Below are 18,992 nucleotides of genomic sequence, written 5' to 3' on the forward strand. Positions count from 1 at the left end.
CCAACACAAATGAAGCAGAAGAGAATAACATTAAAAACAACTTCACGAAAATGATAAAGGCCCTCAAAGAGGATATGAAAAAGTCCCTTAAAGAGATGGAAAAAATCCAAAAAAAAATGCAAGAAATGGAAGAAAAGACAAAGCAAAAATTGCAAGAAACAATTCAAACAGTGCAAGGGCTGAAATCTGAAATAGAAACAATAAAAAAAAAACCACAGTCTGAAGGAATGCTGGAAATAGAAAAGCTGGGAAAACAGTCAGGTACTACAGATGCAAGCATAATCAACAGAATAAAAGAGATGGAAGACAGAATCTCAGGTGTTGAAGACACACTAGGAGAATTAGAATCATAGACCAAAGAAAATTCTAAGTCCAACAAATCCCTAACAAAAAATATCCAGGAAATATGGGACACCATGAAAAGACCAAACTTCAGAATAATAGGTATAGAAGGTGAAGAAAACAACCTCAAAGGAGAAGAAAACATATTCAACAACATCATAGAAGAAAACTTTCCCAACCTAAAGAAAGACACACCAATGAAGGTGCAAGGAGCTTACAGAACGCCAAATAGAGTGAACCAAAAAAAAAAAAAAAGAAAGAAAGAAAAAGAAAAGAAAACCCTCCACACATAATAATCAAGACCCCAAATATACAGAATAAAGAAAAAATATTAAGAGCAGCTAGGGAAAAAGGCCAAGTAACAGGATTACACCTGACTTCTCCATGGAAACTTTGAAAGCCAGAAGGTCCTGGATAGATATTCTACCAACATTAAGAAACCACAGATGCCAGCCAAAACTACTATACCCAGCAAGACTTTCAATCAATATAAATGAAGAAAACAAGATATTTCATGACAAAACCAGATTTAAACAATACATATCCACTAATCCAGCCATACAGAAAATTCTGGAAGGAAAACTCCAACCCAAGGAAGTTAATGACAAACAGAAAAACATAGGCAATAGATAATCCCACTTTACCAACAGGCAAAAGGAAAAGTGGTGGAAATCCACAAACAATCCCACTAACAACAACCATTGCAAGACAAACGAGAATGAGCTATCAATGGTCATTAATATCCCTCAATATTAATGGCCTTAACTCACCCCTAAAAAGACACAGCCTAACAGAATGGATTTGAAGATAGAATCCATCCTTCTGCTGCATACAAAAAACATACCTCACCCTCAAAAACAGACATTACTTCAGAGTTAAGGGTTAGGAAAAGATTTTCTAATCAAATGGACCCAAGAAACAAGCAGGGTTAGCAGTCCTAATATCTAACAAATTAGACTTTAAATTAAAATCAATCAAAAGAGATGAAGGAAGTCACTTCATACTCATCACAGGAGAAATCCACCAAGATGAAGTCTCAGTTCTGAACATCTGTGCCCCAAATACAAAGCCATCCATGTTTGTAAAAGAAACATTACTAAAACTCAAAGCACATATAAAACTTCACACACTTGTAGTGGGAGACTTCAACACCTCGCTCTCACCACTAGACAGGACCACAAGACAGAAACTTAACAAGGATACGAATGATCTAATACAAGTTATGACCCAATTGGGTTTAATAGACATCTATAGAACATTCCATCCAAACACAAAAGAATACACTTTCTTCTCAGCACCACATGGAACCTTCTCAAAAATCGACAACATATCAAACCTCAACAGATACAAAAAAATTAGAATAACTCCATGTATCCTATCAGACCATCATGCTTTAAAGTTAGAATTCAACAAAAACACAAATTGCAGAAACCCTGCAAACTCATGGAAATTGAATAATGCACAATTGCACCACTCATGGGTCAAATAAGAAATTAAAGACTTCCTAGAATTCAATGAGAAGGAAGACACAACATAAACAAACTTATGGGACATTTTGAAAGCAGTGCTTAGAGGAAAGTTCATAGCACTAAGTGTCCACATGAAGAAACTGGAGAATAGTCATACTAGAGAATTAACAGAACAACTGAAAGCTCTAGAACAAAAGGAAGCAAACTCACCCCAGAAGAGTAGAAGCCAGGAAATAATGAAATTGAGGGCTGAAATCAATAAAGTAGAAACTAAGAAAATGAGGCAAAGAATCAATGTAACAAAGAGTTGGTTCTTTGAAAAAATCAACAAGATAGACAAACTTTATCCAAAATTACCAAACGGCAAAAGTATGAACATGCAAATTAACAAAATCAGAAATGAAAAGGGAGACATAACAATGGACAGTGAGGAAATCCAGAGAATCATCATGTCATATTTTGAAAGGCTATACTCAACAAAATTTGAAAATTTAAAGGAAATGGACAATTTTCTGAATAGATATCACTTACCAAAATTAAATCAAGAACAGATAAGGAATTTAAATAGAACTATAACACCTAAGGAAATAGAAGTAGTCATCAAAAGTCTCCCAACCAAAAAAACCACAGGACCAAATGGCTTCAGTGCAGAATTTTACCAGGAATTCAAAGAACAGGTTATACCAATTCTCCTCAAAGTATTACATGTAATGGAAGCAGGAAGGTGTTTGCCAAACTCTTTCAACAAGGCTTCCATAACATTGATATCCAGGCCACACAAAGACATAACTAAGAAAGAGAACTTCAGACCAAGATCCCTCATGAACATTGATTCAAAAATACTGGCAAATAGAATCCAAGAACACATCAGAAAAAGCATCCACCATGATCAAGTAGGATTCATTCCAGGGATGCAGGGATGGTCCAACATAAGAAAAATCCATCAGTCTAGTCCAGCATATAAAGAAGCTGAGAAACAAAAATCACATGATCATCTCACCAAATGCTGAAATAGCCTTTGACAAATCTAACACCCCTTCATGATAAAGGTCTTGGAGAGATCTGGGTAACAGGAACATACCTAAATGTAATAAAAGCTATATACAGCAAACCAACAGCCAACATCAAACTGAATGGAGAGAAACTCAAGGCAATTCCTCTAAAATCAGGAAGAAGGCTGTCCCCTCTCCCATACCTCTTGAATATTGTACTTGAAGTTCTAGCTAGAGCAATAAGACAACAAAAGGAGATCAAGGGGAAACAAATTGGAAAGTAAGAGGTAAAACTTCCACTATTTGTAGATGATAAGATAGTTTACATAAGTGACCCAAGAAATTCTACCAGGGAACTCTTACAGCTGATAAACACATTCAGCAAAAGGGCAAGATACAAGATTAACTCAAAAAATCAGTAGCCCTACTATATATAGACAATAAAAGGGTTGAGAAAGAAATCAGAGAAACATCACCCTTTACAATTGCCACAAACAACATAAAAAAAACCTTGGGGTAACACTAACCAAACAAGTGAAATATCTGTGTCACAAGAACTTTGAGTCTTTAAAGAAAGAAATTAAAGAAGACACCAGAAAATGGAAAGATCTCCCATGCTCTTGGATATGTAGGACCAATGTAGTAAAAATGGCAATCCTGCCAAAAGCAATGTACAGACTCAATGCAATCCCCATCAAAATCCCAGCACAATTTTTCACAGACCTTGAAAGAAAAATTCCCAACTTTACATGGAAAAAAAAACCAAGATAGTCAAGACATCCCTGCTCAACAAAGCAATGTCTGGAGGCATCACCATCCCTGATGTCAAGCTCTATTATAGAGCTATAGTCCTGAAAACAGCTTGGTATTGGCACAAAAACAGACAGGTAGACCAATGGAATCGAATTGATCACCCTGAGTTTAATCCACAAACCTACGAACACCTGATTTTCAACATAGAAGCTAAAATTATACAATGGAAAAATGATAGCATCTTCAACAAATGGTGCTAGCATAACTGGAGGCTGGCATGTAGAAGAATGTGGATCAATCCATGTTTATCGCCATGCACAAAACTTAAGTCCAAATGGATCAAAGACCTCAACATAAATCCAGCCACACTGAACCTCTTAGAAGAGAAAGTGGGTGGTACCCTTGAATGAACTGGTACAGAAGACCGCTTCCTGAACATAATACCAGTAGCACAAACACTGAGATTGACAATTAATAACTGGGACTTCCTGAAACTGAGAAGCTTCTGTAAGGCAAAGGACACAGTTAGCAAGACAAAAAGGCAACCCACAGATTGGGAAAAGATATTCATTAACCCCACATCTGACAGAGGGCTGATCTCCAAAATTTACAAAGAACTCAAGAAGCAAGTCTCCAAAGGATCCAATTAAAAAGTGAGGGCACTGAACTAAATAGAGAATTCTCAATAGAGGAGTCTAAAATGGCTGAGAGACAATTAAGAAAGTGCTCAACATCCTTAGCCATTAGGGAAATGCAAATCAAAACAACTCTGAGATATCATCTTACTCCTGTCAGAATGGCTAAAATCAAAAACACCAATGACAGTTTTTGTTGGAGAGGATGTGGAGAAAGGGGAAACACTCGTCCATTGCTGGTGGGAGTGCAAACTTATACAGCCAGTTTGGAAGTCAGTATGGAGATTCCTCAGGAAAATAGAAATCAGTCTATCACAAGACCCAGCAATTCCCCTCCTAGGCATATACCCAAAAGATGCACATTCATACAACAAGGACATCTGTTTCACTATGTTCACAGCAGGATTATATGTAATAGCTAGATCCTGGAAGGAACCTAGATGCCCCACAACTGAAGAGTGGATAAAGAAAATGTGGTACATTTACACAATGGAGTACTACTCAGCAAAAAAAAAAACAATGGAATCTTGAAATCTGCAGGCAAATGGATGGCACCAGAAGAAACCTTCCTGAGTGAGGTAACCCAGTCACAAAAAAACAAACATGGTATGTACTCACTCATATATGGATTTTAGACATGGATCAGGGCAGGGTCAGCCTACAATCCAGTGCCAGTAAATCTGGGAAACAGGGAGGTTCCCAAGAGATATGCATGATACCCCAGAGAAGTGGAATGAGGCAAGATCTCCTAGCAAATTGGGAACATCGGGGGAGGGGAGAGGGAACCAGGAAAAAGAAAGGGGCATAAGAGGAGGGGCAAAGAAGGCATGGGGGAACAGGAAGTTTGAGACGAGGTAAGAATAGAGGAGAGCAGGATGAGAGATACCATAATAGATTAGAGATACTATAATAGATCAACTCATTATAGGCTTGACACTCTCCAGAGATCTACAAGGATAACACCAACTGGCAAACTAAGCAATAGTGGAAAGACTACATTAATAGCCCCTCCCTGATGATAAGATTGATGACTACCTTATATGCCATCCTAGAACCTTCATCCAGTGATTGATGGAAGCAGACAGATACCCACAGCTAAACACTAAACTGAACTCCTGGAACCCAGTGACAGAGATGGAGGAGTGATGTGCAAAGTGGTTAAGACCTTGCTGGTGAAATCCACAAAGACAGCTGACTGGACAATGGGGAGCTCTTGAACCCCAGACGGATGCCTGAGAGGCCAACAGCGGACTTATCCAGAATCTATGAATGTAGTGTCAGTGAGGAGGCCTCAGAAATCTCTGGGGCCTTGGATAGTACATCAGTGTTTACCACAGCATACAAATGAACTTTGGGAGCCCATTCCACATGGAGGGATGCTCTCTCAGCCTGAACACATGGGGAAGGGCCTAGGTCCTGTCCTAGATGAAATGACAAAGTCTGGAGATCCTCCAAAGAGGGCCTCACCCTCCCTGGGGAATAATGTGGGGATTGGGTGGGGGGCTGAAAGGCTGGTGGAGGGACAAGGGAGGAGGGGTGGGAGAGGGAACTGGGACTGACATGTGAAGCATGCATGTTTCTAAGACATAATTTATTTTAATAAAAATTTAAAAAAACAACACCGGAGTGAGAAAAACAGTCTTCTCCAGGGAAGAGCACACCAATTAGTTACCCAATACCAAATGGTCAGCCCCAAAACATACATTCAGGTAATATTGTATAGACTGAGCAGATAGCATTTATGTATTTAGGAATACATATATACACAAGCAGCTGTGTGGGATAGTTGTGTATTGGATGGGAGGGAAGAAAAGGAAGCAGAAGTGGTGTTTTTATATTATAATCTAAAAGAAATAATTAAAAAATGAAGAAGACAGGTTAGGCAGGATCAAACTAGTTACTTTACCTGTCCCCCAACCTTAAAGAAGATACTGGGTGGTAACATATGCAGCCTTGCCTTCTCGCTGTTCACTCCACCAGCCTTACATGGGCCTTCTACTTTTCTGGTCTTTATCGTTTATCCAACTGAGAAAAGGGGGATTCACACACTGGGAAGATGATGATCTAGAGGACCCCTGAGGCCCTTCTGACTCTCAGACTCTAAACATTCAATCACCCTTTTCACTGGTTTCTGTGCATACTTTCCCTCCTACAACCATTCCTATTATGTAGAGACATAAGGTTGCCTTCACTGACTTACGAACGAGCTCCCTACCTGCTCCAAGATTAACAAATAAAGGTCAGCTCAACCTGGCTTTCAGGGTTCTCTCTCTTATCTGCTCCCTTTCCCGGAAATGGCCTCCCCTTCCGTATCATGCCCATCTTCTGATACTGATCTCTCATGCCTTGTACCTAACTTTCCTAGGACACAGAATTACCCCAGTCTTCTGAGATCTTTCAGATTACGTGTTTTACAAGGAAGCTTGTGTGTGCTCCACTTTCTAGTCCTTAGAACCATAGGCCAGCTGCTGATCTGTCATCTACAGTGTCTTCTTGAAGAACTTGAAAGGGTCCTGGTAGTTCTAAGAATGTTGACACAGAGTGATGTCCAGTATCTCAGCATCTGCTTAGCTGCTTCCTGGCTCTGTGATTGGGAAGAGGATTTTCCATCATGTATAGGAATTGGGCCTATACTCTTCAGCAACAGGAGCCAAGGATCTAGAACTTCAGATTGTTCCAAATGTGTATTCAGTATCATAATATTATGATTTAGAGTGCAGATCACTTGAGCACACATAAAGGAAAGGTTTGGCTAACTCTTAGCTACACTGTGCCCTTAGAAATCAACCCTATTGACAGGTCTTGATGTTTCATCAGAGATAAAAGGTTTGCTTCCCATACTGTATCAGAATGTCTGGGGGACATGAAATTTCTATAGTCATTTTTTAACATTAAAAAGTTTCAAAAACATAACTTACTACCTTTAAGTATTATCTACTGAAACATGGAGAAAACAAATTATCCATGGACTGTAGGAATTAAATGAGACAAGGTCTGCACGTGTTTGCAAGCATCAAAGTGCTTTTAAATATAGCCTCATTTGAAGTGTCTTATATATGCAACCTGTGAGTGTAAAAGATGCTCTCATCATGCGAAGTTAATTAATACCAGAAAAAAGAAAAAGACAACTTAAACTAAATCTGTTTTAACAGAAACCAAATTTGACACAGGAAACAGCAGTGAGAAATAAAAACTTAGACTCCAAATAGCTCTGAAAATACTAGCTAAAAATAATGAAAGTATTTCCTTATCTTACATTTCCTACTCTTTATTATTTCATCTCTATGCTAAATCATGGGACAGCACATTAACAAAATCCGTGGAGTTCTGTGTATAACTTACTGAGCAAGACTGCATCACAGCACAATACAATCAATTGACTTCACAGTGGACACCTTCATATCCTCAGAGAAGAACCTTTCATAAGGGTACTTCTGGGCTCCTGAGATCTTCCAGGGGCTGCTTTCTCCTGAGACAGTCTACTAGATCACCACTTCTGTCAGCCATCTTCTCAGTGTTTGACTGTGAACAGCCTTCTAGTTTCACATCTGATTATGTCTCTAATGCCAATTTCATTGATGCTGTAAGACCTCAAATGTATTCAATGTTTAGGGTTTGCTTTCTTGTCTTGTTTTCCGAATATAGAGTATCAATCAGTTCGCAAAATGCAAAGAGAAATGTTAAGTTAATCAGTCGTTGGGTTTTGTTTGTTTATGAGACAAGAACTTCACTATTTAACTAGGAAGCTCATGGTGGACTCGATTCACACACCTCTTGTCTTGGCCACCTGAGTGCTGGGTTTTCAGGTGTGCAGTATAATAGATTCACTTTACAAATGGTTGATTTATCTACTTTTATGTATAGATGACTTGTTTCCCTCTCTAACCTTGCTATCTACAATAACTTGAGTGATGAATGCTCTGGTAATGAGAACTTGGTTCTATATTTTTATTTCTGATGAAGGCTATCATATGGTCTCTTGACTGAATAAGTAATGGAGTTGAGTGGAAAAAAATGAAGAAACTGAACAAAGAAATTAATAGCCAGAAGCTCTGGGCTTCTACTATAGAATTTATGTCTTACCAAGGAAGCTACAAAGGATAGCAGCTAAGCAGGATAAACACAGCATCCCGGGTAAAAACGGATCAAAACTTGGTCTTCCCGGGGTTCATGAAGAAAATGTACAGGTCCTCAGTAGGCCCATCTCTAAGCACAGCTGTAAAAAATATATGCACAAATCTAGTAACATTTGGGGTGAGAACTGGCACTGAGGACCCCTGTATGCCAGACACTGATGTACAGTTGTGATATTTCAGGTTGTCCCAAGAAAGTCACAAAGCTCCATGGTGAGAATAATTAATTGTCTCAAGACAAAAATTTCAATCAAAGATTCATGAAGGAGATTATTCACATTATCTGTACCTTAATTTTTTAGATCTATTTATTTTATGTGCATGAGATTGTCTACATGCATGTCTAATGGTCACAAATGTCAGAAGAAGACATCAAATACCCTGAATTTCGAGTTACAGATACTTGTGAGCCCCCATGTGAGTGATAAGAACCAAATTCAGGTCCTCTGCAAGAGCAGCAAATACTGTTAACCAGTGAGCCATCTCCCCAGCCCTCGTGTGTGTGTGTGTGTGTGTGTGTGTGTGTATGTGTGTGTGCAGAATATAAATCATCCATACATTTTTACAATAAAACTACAATTTTCTAAGATGGTTTACACTTTTGCCTTTTTTTTTTGGAGGTTTTTGAGGTTGTGAGGTTTTCCCTCATTGAGCATCTCATCATTGATCCATCCTTTTGACATATCCAGAAGCTGGAAGCTGAGTCTGGATGTTTCTATTGCCTCATTCGATCAACTCACCTTAGGCCTATTTGGTATATAGATATTCTCCTAACCACCAAAGTGGGGGGAAAAGATAAATAAGCAAATATGTAGCAAGATTCTTATGTAATGAAAAGGGAAGTCTTTGCTGGACATAGAATGGAGTCCCTCTCAGGAACTATGGCAACTGGTCACTGCAGCATCTTCCAGAACAAAACATCATCCTACTCCAGCATCTCCCTGACACTGAAAGTAGAGTTGGCTCCCCAGGCAGTCAAGCTTTCTGCCTCTGGACTCTTCCAAAACCCAGGAACATATGAGCTGAGAAAAAGCCCTTAGAATCATCCAGGTTGGCTGGGCCAGCACTTTAATTTGTAGAGAAACCACAATAGGACATAACATTCTTTCTTGCTAAGCTCCTATATAATTCTGGTTTGAATATGTCCATACTTGTGGTTTCTATTTCTGCCCTAGCTTTGTTTCCTAAATTTCAGAAAATCTGGTGATCTCTCTCTCTCTCTCTCTCTCTCTCTCTCTCTCTCTCTCTCTCTCTCTCTCTCTCTCTCTCTCTCTCATTTATTTTGACATGAAAATTAAAGATCAAAGAAACTCAAGGCCATACAGACCTTATCTGATAAGTTAACCAGGGCCTTCTAAGGAAGGCATGATAAAAATTTATAGCCAGGCTTGTCATTATATTCATGCAAGGAACCAGACTGGCCAAGACAAAGAGGGGAAAGTTTGCAGCAGGAATTGTAGAGAGAAGGTACACTGACTGACAGGCCTACTAAACTGTGACTACATGACAGGTACCATCCTACATAGCTCGAATAACCCTTCCAGGCAACCCACTATAGGCCGAGGAATGTTTTATAATCTGTCTGGAGTTGAGAAAGGTGAGGCACACAGAAGTCATGTACTGGCTGACCTGGTGGTTCAGGCCTACAAGTCCACCTACCCAGCAAATCTGAAGAAGGAAGATGCAAAGTTCAAAGTCAGTCTGGGCTACAGAACAAGTTCAAAGATAACCTGGACAACTTAAGGAGACCCTGTCTCAAAATACAAAATAAATAAATAAATAAAAAGAAGGCTGGGAAAAATAGGTCAAGAGTAGCATATTTGACTAGCATATGTGAAGCCATAGGTTCATGCGAAGCCAGAGGCTTAACACTCCATACCCTCACTACACATATACGCACATGTACACACACACATATACATATACACATGCACACACATGCATGCTCGCACATGGGTGCATGCACACACACACACACAATTGTTTAAGACACACTAATATATGACAGGGGCAGAATTTGTACCTAGCCACTTAGGTCACCAACTCACAGTTTTGTCCTCAGTGCCATGCTGCTGGGACTTTATTTACTTACCCATCATAGCCTAAACTTCCCAGTGCCTTCTTTTTTATTTCCTCTATTATTTTTTTTCTGTGTATCTCACTTTGTATTTGTCCCCATAAGAAAAAGACTGCTTCCTGACCAGTGTTTGTCATTGACATCATACATTCTTCATTTATTCGGTAGACAGAATACTTCTTTTGGTGAACACTTGAAAAAAGGTTGGATTTGCTTACTTAAAACACATACAACAAATAAACATTTCAACTTTTGTGTATGTGTCATAAGAATACTCCTCAGTGGGTTGGAAGGAAAAACCAAATCCAAGCCAAAACCAAATCTTTGTCTTTGCTTCTTACTCTATGGGTTGCAACAATCCTGTACTCTTGTCTCTCCTGGTCCTTGGTATTTGATATACTTGAGTATAGTCTATGCGGGATAAAACTTGTCTACCCTTCTCTTGCTGGGGGCCATTGCTACTTCCCTCTTACCTGCTAGGTTGGAGGTTTGCTGTGGCCACTAGAAGATCACTGTGGGACAGGTCATCTTTTTGAGATTCTGTTTTTGAGTTTCCCATTGGACCTGAATCATGTCTGTAGTTTTCAATTTGGTGTACTCTATCCCTGTAAGGAGGAAATCAGCTTTTAACTGGGCCTGGGCCTCTTTTCATTTACTGAAGTTTCAATTTCTCAAGGGGAGAACGTGCTGGAAGACATGTGCCTGGTGCGGCTATCCAACCCTGGCAGGTGATTAGCAAACTGAGTTTAAATGAAAATAAATACATGAATTGTCCTCCCATTTTTGTCATTCCCTGTCGCACACTATGAAGAAGTCACTCCCTCCCATCCAATTTACTCAAGAATTCATCCCCATGTACATTGTGCAGTTAAATTGAATCCTAGACTGAGGACATATGACTGACACAGCTTCTTTTTCATTATAGTAATTTTAAAAATAGTATTGAAAGTATAAATACATCATTATCCCTCTTTTCTCCTTCCAACCCTGCTGTGTATCCCCTTGCTCTTTCTCAGATCCATGACCTCTTTTTCTTTAATTGTTATTACATGCACACACATAATGTATGTACATATATACATACATACATACACTCATATAATTATAACCACATACATACAACCTGCTCAGTCTATAAATGTTACTTGTGTGTATATGATATCAAGACTGACCACTTCATAACGAATAACCAATTGGAGGTGCTCTTATCTGGGGCAACTAGAGAATTCTAAGAGCAAGTGACACAACTTCTGTATACTTTAAAATGACCCTGACAAGATATTCAACACAAAATCCATAAGTGAGTGGAAAGTTCTGTGATATAAACCTATACCACAGGATATCATAGATATGCCTATACAAACTGATCATGTAATTAAGATAATGGTAGTTTTAAAGCATGTGGTAGTAGCAAAAACTCTGTTCCTATCTTCCTGATGTAATTGCAAAAGAAGATACTTCTATTTGCTGCCACACATTTGAGTACTAATTTAAAATCAATTTATTGAGACTCTTGTGAAGGCATTTTAGTCCTAGGCTAAATAGATTACTTCCCTGGAAATAATATTTATTTTGTAGTCTTCCTGTGGATCACAGTATCTGTCTTACCACACTGCTCTTACAGCTTCAGGCTCCCAAGGAATCTCGGCTGTGATACTGGAATTTCCTAGGAACTGCAATATAAAACGGTACTTAGGATAAAGTTAACTGGAAACTTTAGACACATAAGATGGCTGTGTGTGTGGAGATGTGTGCAGACAAAGATTTACAATAAGAGATATTCCTCTTAAGAGAAAATGGGAAATGTTGGCTCTATAAACTTTGAAAGTTCAGAAATGTCAAAACAGCAGAGTTTTGTCTCTAACCAGGCAATTGGACCTTCCTACTATATAACTGGGTGAATTAAAATAAAGGCATTAAGATATCCTTAGCCATAACAGCATGTACATTGCAAACAAATCAGGCCATGGCTTCTTATCTGTAAACTACCTTAGACACTGGACATTTTCAATGAAATAATTTACACAGGGAAGAAAAAACATTAAAATAGAATTATTGTTTGTGACTTTCAGAAGTTAAGATTCAAGCAAACTAACTGGGTTAGGATCTGTGAGGCAAGTTCACACGCCATGATATGGCTTGACACATGTCTGAATTTTCCAATGTCTCCATTCCCTGCTATATTTAACTGGAAGAGGTAATTCTATTTAGAATTAAAAGTCTTCAACTTTGAAAGGCAAAGATTGCTCTTAGCACACCTGGTGGTTTTTCTTTTATATGCAACATCTGAAAAACTGGTGCCCACTCATCAGGCAGCAACAGCAGTAGACTTCTGCTTGAAATGTGGTACCGTCTGTCTTGTGTTGCCAGCTGATTTGCCAATGATGAGGTAGTGGTATGAGAGCTGAAGATGCTTCTGGAATCCCTCCTAGCAAGGGTGCATGTCAGCTTACATAAACATAATGCCAGCCACGTCCAAGATCTGCAAGCTGATTATGCAGGGGCTAGCAATTATGCTAGTGAAAGAATCTAGCCCTAACAGAAAGTAAACATGATGCTATCTCAACCATCAAAACAACAAACAACATACCCTAAACAAAACAACACAACCCCAAAACTCTGAAGAATACAGGGTTGACAAAGGCTTGGCCTGCACATCCATAAATATGAATAGGTTGTCTTGTGAGCACGGTACACACCACATTTGGTTTGAATTGTTTTGTTGTGGTTTGTCCAGAAGAGGTTAAAAGCTGTATAAATATTAAAGTGATCTGGTTTCTTACTGAGTGAACCAGACTCAATTAATTTTGGTCAGTATGATCCTAACAAGCTAGAATGTTGCAGATGGAACATTCCAAGTTCCGCTGACCCACTTCAAATGAAAGAATATGCAACTGAGGCCAACGCATGACTAGATGGGCATAATTAGAACTGTTTGTTTTCATGTTTCACTGCATGTCTCCGCATCAGGAATATGCCTGGCTGGTTTCGGCCAACTGGTCTGAGGCTGAAATATGTTAATGTACATCACTCAACTGCTAGTCCCTGAAGGCGTGCAACCTTTGATCACAAATCCCTTTGGCTATTCACTCTATGTTACCAGATCAAAAATGTGAGTATTTATTTAATTTGGCATGAATTGGAAAATTAAATCAACACATCACCAAACACAAGCTCTCTAGAAGATGTGGCTCAGGCAAGGATCTGAGCACAGTCCCAGTGGAACAATTTCTATGGCACATAAAGTTTTTATTATACATAAACTCTAAATTTATTTTTCAGTTTTTTTCAAGGCTGTCAGTGGAAGGATGGCTGGCATACAGCAAATTGCAGATTGTAAAATCTTTCCACAATGAGGCAACTGCATTTTCCATAGTGACTGTGGTCCAGGTTCTCACAGCCATGTTCTTACCACACTGGACCATGGCCAGGCACCTTGGAGGTCAGACAAATACAGCTAGCTAAGGAAATCCTAGATGATAGTCCTGTCACTGTGTCCTTTCCCATACCCCTCCCAGTCACCAAGCCACTGACTTCTTTGCCATAGGACCAGCACAAGGTCCTTCTTTCCTGCCCAAGCTTCCACACGATGGCTAAGATTCTACATTGTTCTTGGCCCAGAGTTTAGCCCTTGCTCCCAGAGCCTTGGAATCCATTTAGCAATGAGGCTCTTCTAAGCCCAGCTTCCTGTGCAGACTTCAAACACACACAGGGACCAGAACCAGCTCTCATGGAGTAAGAAAACAACATAAAATACACAAACCTGGACCTCAAACCTGCCAACAACAGGCTAATAAATCTTCCCTTGTTGTCCTGGGTGGAAGAAACACTCTGAGATCACTTCTTCTCTACTTGGGGGATAAAGAACCCTCCAAACCCCAAAAATGTAACCTAGATTCTTTGTAGACAGTCTGCAGTGAGTTCCAAGTGGCTTGTGAAATAAAAGGTTACTTTTTGGAGATCGTAGGAAGAACATCTTTTTTTAGGCATTCAACTTTATCTCTCTCCAAACATTGCTCTTTGCAAAATATAACACTCTTGGAATGGAACTAGATAAACTCACGCGAGCACAGCATGCATCTTCTTGTGTTACAAAATGAATCTATGAATCTGTAGGATATAGGTCCCTTCTAGCAATGCCTTCCAACAATTACAATTAAGTCTTTTGCTCAAAAGATAAAAAAAAATAATTCTTCCTTGAGGAAGTATGATTTGAATTTATAGTTATAAAAGTGATGGCTACCTCCATCAAATCTTCCAAGGAGAAAATATGAATGTGCCAAAACCGCAGCAATCCCTACCAGAAATTCACAGAGATGCAGCCACACATGCATGGTCAATGTTTCAGTGGCCGCCACAGGGCCGCATCCACTAATTTGTCTTGTCATCCTCATACTTTCTAGGAGTGACTTCAAGATGCAGCAATGCAGTTCTGCTCAGTAGCCCTACTATAGAATTTAGGCAAAAGAGAAAGGAAACAATAGTTTCCATTTGACTATGTGCCATCTGTGGCTTCTATGCAGGGGTGGAATGGAAGTCAGTGAACATGTTAGTATTTCTCCTTTCCCCCTCCCTGGGATCAATAGATGCTTTCATTTGTTGGGGAAGGGGAGCTCTAACAAAACAAATAATCAAACATTCGTTCAGTTCTGAACCTGTCTTCTGGCTAGTAGAAGTAGAGTGTTCTTCCTCTTTTCCTAGAACTGAAATGTATGTATATTCCATGGCAAAAATAAACATAGTTTCTATTTATGGACCGGGGACAGAAAAAGAATTAGAATCCAAGCACTTTCAGGCAAACTAAGACAGTCAGTCAGGCGACAGAACCTCAGCAGGACACAGAGCAGTAAACACCATGAGTCACGCTTTCCATCAATAAAAGTTCTTCAAACTTATGTGGCTACTAATTGGGCAAGGGGGTCACACAGCTCCAGACAACGGGAAGAGCTCTGACTCCCAGACTCTAAGGACAACTGAAATAAGATGCAATGGGCACATCTGCTCAAGCCTCGGGGTGCTTAAGCATGCTCAGCAACAGGGCGGCCCTTCACACACCATACAGTCTGAAAGATCTTTCTCGGGATGACTGGAGAGCACCTGAGAATCTTAGTGCAATCTAGAGACCTGATATGAAGCCTGTGAGTTCTTTCAAGAAGGATAAAAGCATGCCAATAAATACTCATTCCTTGCCATTAGAAATCTGCTTACTTTCTTGGCACCCACTCTCTCCCTCTCCCTCACTCCCCTATGTCTCCATATATGTATATATGCAATGCAAGTAGCTCTGAAAGGTGGTATGATTTTAAAACACAAGCAGGTAAAATTACAAAACAGTAAGTTCCCTAGATGACTAAAGAATAAGATGTAAAACTTAGGGAAATTTTTACTCTGCTGTATTAGAGAAACATTCATCAGAAGAAAAAATAGGATCTTGTATAGGTTTAAGAAGGCCTTTGTGTATCCAAATTTCCAACACACAATAATAAATCTCCAGTGGTAAGATGTCATAATATCTTCAAATTAAAATTCTTAGGCTCAGATAACCTGCAGTAATGCCTTGAAGAAACTGCAGTGCTTATGTTTGTATATGTATATAGTTGTGTATATATTATAGTACATAAATATATAAGCTCATAGAAACACAGAGAGAGAGAGAGAGAGAGAGAGAAAGAGAGAGAGAGAGAGAGACTGTTTCTGTAAACTGTCTCTTATTCACTGGCCTAGTTGCGTCCTACTCCATACTATTCAAAAGTCATAATAACCAGTTCTGCTGGGGACCCCTCACATGTTGAAGTTGTTTGTTTGTTTGTTTGTTTTTTGTTTCAAGACAGGGTTTCTCTGTGTAGCCTTGTCTGTCCTAGAGCTCATTCTGTAGGCCTCAAACTCACAGAGATCTGCCCGCCTCTGCCTGCCAAGTGCTGATATTAAAGGCACAGCCCAAACAGCTTCGTTTCTTCAAAATCTCGGTCCTGCTTTGCGCTTCTGTTTCCTTCCAGCCTTTCTCAGCCCTGACCTCTAGCTACAGCCTCCTCTTGCTGCTGTTCAGACACCAAAGGTAGAGATCACTCCTCCACATGTGTGCTGCTACTGAGTAAACTCTTGCAGAAAATGCCGATTGCAGTGTTACTCAGGGAAAGTATGGGGGCAGGGTTGGAGGGGTCCTGACTAATGTGGCTGTGCTCTAAATGCCCCACAATGCATGCTCATGACAGGCTCACATCCTGGAGAAGCAATGATGAAAACACTGAAACCTAAGAGGGTTTGGAGACAATAAACAAGAAGCTTATCAGAACCCTCTTAATGGCACTTACTATTACTTTCTTTATCAATACAAAGTAACACATATTAACGTAGGAATTATAGAAAATAGAATAAAACATACAAAAATGATCATTTGAAATGTCACCTATATCTCATCACCTAAATATGTGCTAGCATTTGCTTCATGTTCCTATAGTTTTTAATGTATATTATATGTCTGTATAAGGAATTAAATTCATTCTAGTTATTCTATTTATTCATATTTGTCTGATTTCACTACACAATGAGCATTTCTCTCATTAATTATATTAAAGTTGAAATTTTCTTTTATTAAAAAAAAAGAAAAACCAATAGAATGAATCCATGTGACTGACATAAGCAAGCACCGGGGTTCAGCAGCGGCAGTTGTGAAGCTCAGTCTGGTGACGCAGTCAGCCAGACTCACTCTGTCTGACACAGCATCGCTTGAAGGTAGAGATCTTCCACGAGAAGCCCAGACCACGAGGCAGACAGCTCCACTCTCTAACATGGAGCTGAACGTCAGACACCTCAGCCAAAGCCACAATCAGGCCTGACTAGGGCTGACTGCACAGTCTGCACCACAAAGGCCATTGCCACGTAGAGGAGTCACTGTGAAGATGAATGAGATGATGCTGTGACCGGAGAAGTGCCAAGTAAATGCAGCCTACGGTTCATTGTTCCATGGAGCACAGCCTTCACTGTGATTGACACCATCAGGTTTCCAATGATCTTACCTGTTCTCCTGAAGTGTGGAAGCAGGAAACCTCTCCCTGTCTTGGAATTCCCACCCCGCTAACTGCTCTAAAGTCACTGATAGCCTGGTAGATATTTCACACCAACCCCATCCCATGAAAGATCAGCTAAATGGATGTTGCTAGCCTTGCTTTCTTTTTTTTTAACCAAGGTTTTTCCCCCTAAAAGACAATAAAATAAAAACAAGTTGCTTCACAAGGAATACACCTCCCTAGTAATGAGGAAGGCAACTCCTGAGTTGCCAGCAGGATCAGACAAAAGGAGAGTCCCATGCTACTCCTGGTTACCCAGAACACAGCTCAAGTGATACCAATACCAATATTGTATCCCAAGTATTAGCACAAACACATTTATGGTAACTGAGCACTTGATTCCCAACTACACGATGAGCCCAATGAAGCACAGTACCTTTAGGACATTCTGTGATCTCTATGACTCTGGTCATAGCAGGAAGTTCCTTAACCCACTGACCCAAAATATATAAAGAACCATTAACACCCAACAATAAGCAAACAAGTAGCCCTGTTTAAAATTAGGCAAAAATTGGAAAATTCAATCAAAAATTCGCTTCAAAGGATCCCCTGTTCTTGTTTGGATCTGGAGTGTCCTTGAAAGGTTAACATGTACCTTTCATTCCCAAAACTGTGGCAATCCTGGGAGGTGGCGAAACTTTTAGTAGTGGGGACTAGTGAAAAAGTTGTCATTGGGGTGTGGTTGAAAGGGGCATCAGGGCTGCAGTCTTTCCCACCTTTGATAAAAGAGTTCCTTCCACCACACTTCTACCACGATGCCCTGTGATGGCAAAGGTTCAAACCACAGCGCCAAGGAACCTCACTAAAACCACAAGCTGAATCAAAACGTTTCCACCTTTTAAGTTGATTAGTTCAAATACTTTTATTACAGTCATAGAAAGCTAATGTATTGTCGCTACTACTAGTAATAATAATAATAGTAATACAGATAGCAAATGAGTTTATGAAAAGACACTCAGTATCATAGAGGATTATAGAACTACAGATTAAAAAAATAGCAAGGTATCTCTATCCATCTATTAGAATAGCCAGAATTCAAAACCCTGACCACATCCAAGACTGGCGAGCATGAGGAAATGGGAGCTCTCTTTTATCCTTGGCAAGAAAATGATGTAGCCACCGTGGAAGAGACGGACATTTTTTTATAACCCCAAACAGTCCTTACCATATAACTCAAACAATATACTTCATATTTACTCAAAGCAATTAGAAACTTATTTTCAAACAAACCACGAGTGTTTAGAGGGGCTCGAGTCACACCTACTGAAACTAGAAAGTAACCAAGATGTCTTCCAATAGGAATAGATAATCAAAAATGGATCAAAAGGAATCAAAAGATATGAGCTATCGAGTCATACAAAACCTAGAGGAAACTTAAACATATCCTGCTAAATGAAAACATCCCATTGAAGGCTATCTACTGCATGTTTCCAATTATACATCATTTGAGGAAAGGGAACTCTGCAAAGTCACTAAAATGCCCAATGGCTGCCAGGTTCCTGTGGCAGAGAGAGAGAGAGGCAG

General features: G+C 39.6%; 1 long non-coding RNA gene across 2 annotated transcripts in view; it reads right to left on the reverse strand.

Annotated features, from left to right (window-relative positions):
* LOC121133143 overlaps positions 1-12,077 on the reverse strand; it is a 32,723-nt gene extending 20,646 nt beyond the window's left edge. Inside the window, exons 1-3 of one of the 2 annotated variants that reach the window (XR_005869896.1) lie at positions 12,010-12,077; positions 10,875-11,006; positions 8,275-8,407 (exon numbers count right to left, since the gene is read on the reverse strand). This is a non-coding gene — a long non-coding RNA (uncharacterized LOC121133143). The remainder of the gene's footprint in view (positions 1-8,274; positions 8,408-10,874; positions 11,007-12,009) is intronic. The other variant, XR_005869897.1, reaches the window with a different exon arrangement.
* Between the last annotated feature and the right edge of the window lie 6,915 nt (positions 12,078-18,992).

The sequence above is a fragment of the Mesocricetus auratus genome, unplaced genomic scaffold, assembly GCF_017639785.1.
Source record: "Mesocricetus auratus isolate SY011 unplaced genomic scaffold, BCM_Maur_2.0 Super-Scaffold_100020, whole genome shotgun sequence".
Lineage (NCBI taxonomy): Eukaryota > Metazoa > Chordata > Mammalia > Rodentia > Cricetidae > Mesocricetus > Mesocricetus auratus.